Genomic DNA, 7,500 nt, shown 5'->3' on the forward strand with positions numbered 1-7,500 from the left:
CTCGCGTAATTTAGGCGATCATAAGCAAAGAAATACTTCGTGAACGATTTGAGCACAGTCAGATGCAGAAGCCAGTCTCCTGTTCTAACTGCTGATATAAATAAAATCATGTCCATAACCATTGTCATGTACTGGCGAAACACTTGAAATTCTGGGATCTTGTCATGGCTGTCATCAAATGTCTTCATCCGGGTAATGACATCTGCAGACTGGATGATTTCAACCATTTCCACATGCGCCTTCTGCACCTCACTCTTGACACCTTTGAGGCAAGCCATGGCGAGATCTCCTGCAACTTTCTGGAGACGCTCTAGAAATTCTGGCTCTTAAAGGAAAAAAAGCATTCTGGTACATGGCAAACAGAGCTTGAAGTGTAACCATGTGAGCTGCTTGACCTCTTTTGACATGATTACCATCGATTATTTGCTTCACAGTTGTAGGGCCATATAGGTCAGCCTCAATCCAGCAAAGATCAATGCCGCTGTCTTCGATAAATGCCTGAATTGTTTGGAGTTGCGCCATGACAATGTGCAGCTCACCAGGACGAACAACCAAGTGATCAAGATCATTCCGGCCCATCTGGAGCTTTTTGGCTGGTTGATAGAGGCCCATATCTAAACTGATGACAGTCTTCCTTTCGGGACCCACAATTTTTGTTTTGATGGCTTGTGCCTGCATCAAAATTGTAAGCAAGGTCTTCCATTCATGGGCTGGTGCTGCAACAAGAGGGGGGCAGCTGACTCGTGTAACTGGCATGGTGTTGTGAATAAGGGAGTTATACCCTGACCAAACTGGAAGATGTACTGAGCTGACAGCGTCACGTTGCAGGTTTTGCTCATCTCGTCCTCTCTCGACCTCTTCAGCATTCTCCTCTGTGACAGTTCTCGTCAAAGTACGTCCAAGTAACCATGCAAAATCTTTGAGCTGGACCACTATTGGTATGCCCTTCTCTGCAAAGAGACCACAGTTTGGGTACACAGGACTTTCAGGCCTACAAGGTGGCTTTGGACAGTCAAGGATTGCTGTTACAGTTTCTGGAACGTCCTTAACTGTTCGAATCTGATTCCCTGTGTTTTCAAATCTATATATTGATAAAAATATGAATTAGAATTAATGTTGTCGGATGGAAAATGATGACTAACTATAATGAACTCCTTTTAAGGTATGTGCTTATGCATACGAATTGAGTATTGTTTGAAATTAACCTGACTTCCAGTTTGGCGTCACCAGGCTTGGTCACCTGATAAATAGCCATAGCTGCCTCGTGGAAAGTCTTTCGACCATCACGTGTGTCTTCCGAGAAGTCAACGTTGTCAACGGCGAAGAACACGTGTCTGCCCAGGACAATATCAGGAGGAAGGTAGACTCCGTCATTCTGTTTCATTCGTCGAATAACACTCTGCTCTATTTGCGCCTCTACTCTGAGGAGCCTGTTGTATTCAACAAAGAATGCAAATCCATGGAGCATTTTAATGATCTCTTTGCTACGAAATGCTTGGTGAATGGCTAAACCAACACCTAACTGTTGTGGCATTTCTCTCGTTACTTTGATCACTTCTGATTTCTTGTTATTTGCTTGTCGTTCGGTCAAGGTCAGGGAAATAGTACTTTGCGCCAAACTGACTGCGCGCTTGTGAACTTCACTGGACTTTTCCTCTACAGTTATGTAGGCACTTGGGCCTTGAACAATCCATTTGAAAAAGCAATAAAGTTCTTCTGGTAAATTCTCGTCTGATGTACCGTCAAGAGAACCAGTGAACAACCATTTCTTGCTTTTGCTTATACACTTTCGCAAAATTGCAGCTGCATCATAAAGGATCTTAATTTCTTCAGAACGTTCCAGAGTGACCTCTTCAGATAACTGCACAGCAGCATCCCTAGTTTTCTTGATGTTCAGCCTTTCAGATTTATTCAGACGCTTTGGCTTGTGGAATTCTACTTCAGATAATTGAGAGGATATTAGCCGTTTCAATGTCTTTCTGCTGCACGGATGGCTTGTTGCATTGTTCGATTTAGGAATGCTAACATACGCTGTTTCCAGTTCTGCCATAGTAGGGACTTGCCCATCTTTCAAGATCTTCTTTGTTAAATCTAAAACTCTACCTCTGTTGCTATTTCTGCACTGCCTAAACAGGCTGGATTACTTTTGTTGTCTGCCCCTTTTCGCAGCACACTTGATACATTACGTGCCCAGCACTTTTTGTGATACTTGATGTCAATTGCTACTGCATCCTCGGAATCAATTGCAGATGACAACTTAACCTGAATTCTGTCTTTCTCGGCTGTCTCGATGGCCACTCACAAAGAATGACCTGCTGATGAGGAGCTGACAGAGTGAAGTGGATCTTGATATCCCGCAGCTTTCTCGCAAAAAGAAGCAAACATCCCTGTCATACGGCATTGTTTTTGAACAAGTGAGTTGATTTGACTTCCTCCTTGATTCATCGTGTCCTGTCATCTCTTTTTCATACCTCTCCTTTATTCTCTTAAGCTTTCCTATATGAGCAACGTCTTGGTAGCATTTTCTGTGCCAAGAGGCTTTACTTACGGCAAGTTGATTACGTGAAATGCCACTCAACCTTTTCCACGTTTCAAAATACTGCGAATCTCCATATTTAACTCGCTCTTCAATAAAATTTAACTCATTTTCATGTGATACAGGGTTTTCAACCAGAATTTCTTCACTTTCTGTTTGCCAAATGATGCAGAGACTGTAGTCAAGTGTCTTTATCTCTCCCCCTTCTTCCATAAGAAATTTCTCAGGCGACGATACTCTATTAGTACTTACAGATCAAACATGGCGGATTGCTATTTTGATTATAAATACTGCTGACCACTACTGTGGTAAGCCCCAGTCCTTTGTCAGTTTTTTTCTTAAATGCAGGCCAATCATGGTAATGATAAGTATGGAATGATGTAAGATTTTTCTGTTGTTTACAAATTCTGAGCAGCTACTAGCCGGTACCACAGATTTAAATTCTCTTAAATATTATTTTGGAATGTTTTAGTTCCATTCAGTTACGCAGATCTTTGTCAGGAAATATGTCTTCTGATTAAAAAGCAAAGAGAATTAGGAGATCCAATCACTTACTCTTCAGTGTCTCTACAGTACTCTACAGTGTGGACTGTAAGATCCTAAGGATAGCCTTGTTGAGAATATTGCCTTCTTCTTTCTCCTGTATTGATGTCCAAAACGACACTCTGGCCTCATTTTCATGCTTAAGTTTACGTGACCCTCTCATAACAGCAAAAGCGGAGTAGTTTTTCACGTTGTGTAAGTTTTAAGAAGCAGTAAAAATAATGTGCAAAGACCTTGAAAGATCAAAAGCTATTATTGTAAACTAACCTCACTTCCGTGCTCATTCAGTCACGTGACCAATCATGTGACAAACAGTGGTTACGCATGTGTTCATGATATCAACGGTAACATAAACTTGCGTTTCTCCTGCTATTTTAGTGACAATTTGTCCATAAACGAAGTTAGAGTGTGTTTCATTCCGTAGCCTTGTTTTCATGCACGTTCCAAGGGGGGTTTCTGTATTCTTTCATACATCAAGGCCACATCGGAGCCTATTAAACGGATTTTGAGTAATCACAACATCATAGTTGCTCAAAAACCACACCAAACCAGCGGAAATTTGTTTCCTAAACCGAAAGACCCAGTACCACAAGATCAGACTCATGGCGCCATCTACTCGATTCCATGCAAAGATTGTGACAAGAGTTATATCGGGGAAAGCAAACGCAAATCTTCTACTCGCCTTAAAGAACACCAGAAAGCGGTGGAACATAAACACTCGCAAAAGTCAGAACATTGTTTACGTTCTGGTCACACTGTCTCTTGGGAGGCGTCCAAGATCCACAAACGCTAATGGGCGCAATCGACGCATTCTTGAGGCTTGGGAAATTAACTCTTGCAGGAATCCGCTTAATCGTGATGATGGCATGCATTTGCCACACGAATTTCTAAATCTTGCCCTGAGGGACAGAATTCAATAATTAGTCTGGGCACATATGTACGAAATGAAAGTCCCGTGGGCATTTTTTGCTGAAAGCAAGCCACCACTTTAGATACGATGAGGGGACCCTAGGGAACAGGAAAACACATGATGCCAGCTTTGCAACTTGCTCTGTGGCTTTATAGGGGATGTTTTAGAAACCCTTTGCAGCATCCATGGCAGTTGTTGACAGTTGTGGAGATGGTCGTTTTGGTTTGCCAACATCAATCACAAATCGCTTTGGGTAACCATTCGCCACCAGTACTGCTGTTACGTGCTTCATTTCCTTTGACCGTTGATCACTAGAAGATGGAATAGTTTTTGCACGATCGGTCAAAGATTACTTTGATGACTTGGTTTTAGCGTGTTTAAAAGTGGAGAAATTCTCACTATATTAAATAAACAAGTCTATATTTTGAAAATTGCAGATTTTCCGGGATATGTACATGTACGAGTGGATAATACCGAAAGATGATTATCAAAATGGGAGAACTTACCTTTTCCACAACTAGAGCAGAAATTGTCGCTTTCCTTGAGGCTAAATCCGCATTCTGAGAAAAACATGATGACTTCAAGACAGAAAGAAACGTTTTGGAAGAAAGCGCGAAAACGTCCAACAGGTCATGTACATCGTGTCGTGTTACACCACTTACTTAGGCGACCGCTGACCAAAAACCGCTGACCACCACTTTGGCTTTTGCCGTTTGCCATGAGCGATTTGCTTTTGCCGTGAGGAATTCTGAATAGTGTCGACAGTTTTTGTTTTTGTCATGAATGTTTGTAGTTTGCCGGAAGTAATTTCAATTGGTTGTTCTGAATTTTATTTTGTCATGAATGTTTGTAGTTTGCCAAAAGTAATTTCAATTTGTTGTTCTGAATTTTATTTTGCCGTGACAGTTGTGGGCCACCGTATCTAGCTCTCCCTACAACAGCTCCAGTAAAAGAGGCAACCTCTGCCTAAAAGAGAAATTCCTGATAATTTGCCGACCTGACCTCTCATCATTAAATAAGCGTAACGAACTCGTATCTTCATGCCGACACAGAAACAAAGCGTTGCTACGCAACAGCTGAACTTTTAACTTTTTAAGTTTACAGCGTCATTGATTATGTAAATTCTCCTAGTATATACACAATAGTCACATGAATATTCTTTCATTAAACCCCTGAAGAAGGAAGCGATTCACGAAACAGGCTTGTCGGGAAATGTAGTTGCGTCCTTTTTTCCTCTTAAAATATTTATTCCGCTCTGCTTCAACGTATTGAGCACTGTTCCACGAGAAAATCAACTTATATATATATATATATATATATATAAAGTTAAAAGAGTCAGAGGACGGACAACTTTTGGAAGCTAAAAAGTAAAATATATTAAAAAACGTTTCGGTCTTAGACCTTCATCAGTTTACAGCATGTGGATAATAATTAGGTTTAAGAGCTTATATATGGTTTACAAGGAATTTTCGGTATGTTACAAAACTTAACAACAATACAAGTAAAAAATCATTACAAACAAAACAAAACAAAAGAAGTAATTCTATTCAGAAAGGTACAATGTAATAACAGCGAGAACTAAAACTATCATTAAAGTAAAGAATTCATGTGCTACATTGAGTTGTAAAGTTATATGGTTCGTTAAGCTTGCAGATTATTACGACTCAAGTGGTCGGTTGGTTGTAGGTGATTCTGTTCCTGGAGTGGAATTCTTGCCTTTTGTTAAGGCCAAAAGGTGCTAATGAAAAAAGTTGCGCACTCCAGTACGCTTCCTTCGTAATCAAAAGTTTATCCAAAATCTCATTGCAGTTGGTAGCAGACACCTGATCGATACACTGGAAAGAAAAGTCGTTAAGGGCGTGCGGACTATTGTTATAATGTACCGCGACCTCACAGGTTTTCTTGTTCGTTACCATTGATGATTTATGATTACGGAATCTAACTTTGAATTTTGTTGCCATTGAACCAACATATTGCAAGTGACATTTGTTGCAGGATGCAAGATAAATTACATTTTTAGAATCACACGACAGTCTTGGTTTAATAAAGTATTTTCTATTGGTTTGGAAACTCTGAAAAAAATTTGATTCTATCAAAAAGTTTTTGCAAAGATCACATCTGCGACGTTTGCATTTAATGCAACCACCTGTTTCAATGGTTTCTTGTTCTACTCTCGTTCTATATTTCGATGGCGCCAAAATTTCTTTCAAGTTTTTTGTTCTACGAAACGAGGGAATAATTGAATTAGATGGAGAAAATTCTCTTAATTTGGGATTAGATTGTAACAGGTGACTCGTAACAGATGACTCGGAACAACAACTCACAGCATCTCGACCCCATCAATCTTACGGACATGGAAATCACTGAAGATCAGATGTCCCTGCTAAGGAAAGGGCCTTCTTTCTGCCCAACACCGAAGGACGTCAATTGGCAGCAAGTATACGATGACGTGGAAGCATTTCAAGCCCGGCTAAGAACAGCGGTTTTCTTTCTTGAGAAGAAACAAGACGAAACAGAAGAGCATGAAGATGCTGAAAGCCACCTCCCACGAATTCCAGGTAAAAAGAAATGGAAAGATCACATCTGCTACGTTTGCATTTAATGCAACCACCTGTTTCAATGGTTTCTTGTTCTACTCTCGTTCTGTATTTCGATGGCGCCAAAATTTCTTTCAAGTTTTTTGTTCTATGAAACGAGGGAATAATTGAATTAGATGGAAAAAATTCTCTTAATTTGGGATTAGATTGTAACAGGTGCAAATGCTTCCTAATGACGTACCCTATGTTAGGTAGGTGAGGATTGAAGGTCATCACTAACGGAAACAGTTTTCTGTTCTCCCTGGTTCGGGGCAAAAGCAGATGATCTCTAGGAATGGCCGAGGCTTTAAGGAATTGCCTCTTAACGAGTGTTTTCGGGTAGCCTTGATTAACAAGGTACCTTTCATATTCCAGCATTCGCGTCTCTAAAAAATTCTGATTTGAGCAATTCCTACGTAATCTCAAGGCCACTCCGTATGGAATCGCTTTGAATACATGTTTGGGGTGAGCACTAGTGGGTGGCAAGTACAGATGACTGTCTGTAGGTTTAGAGTAAATGTCTGTTCTAATGAAGCCGTCAATTAGATACAATGTGACGTCTAGCATATTAAGGTAGCTATCAGAAGAAACTAATTCAAATTTGATGGTAGGGTAAAGCGAGTTGATGAATCCTGTGAAGTTTTCTAGAGCCGAGGGACCTTGCTGCCAGAGATCAAAAATGTCATCCCGATATCTCCACCATAAAGCGGGTTTTAGGGGGCCGCAAAATTTTGCTTTGTGATCTAATTCGCCCATGGCTAGATCAGCATAGCTGCATGCGTTCTTTGGGCCCATTGCTGTGCCATGAATTTGCAAAAAGAAATCCCCCTTAAAAACCGAGTGATTACATTTCAGGCAGATTTCAACTGCTTCGAGGATGCATTTGGTTGATGGTATTGATTTGTCTCTGGCATCAAGGGCCTTTTCAACTGCTG

This window comes from Montipora foliosa, chromosome 11 (genome assembly GCF_036669935.1).
Source record: "Montipora foliosa isolate CH-2021 chromosome 11, ASM3666993v2, whole genome shotgun sequence".
NCBI classification, from domain to species: Eukaryota; Metazoa; Cnidaria; class Anthozoa; order Scleractinia; family Acroporidae; genus Montipora; species Montipora foliosa.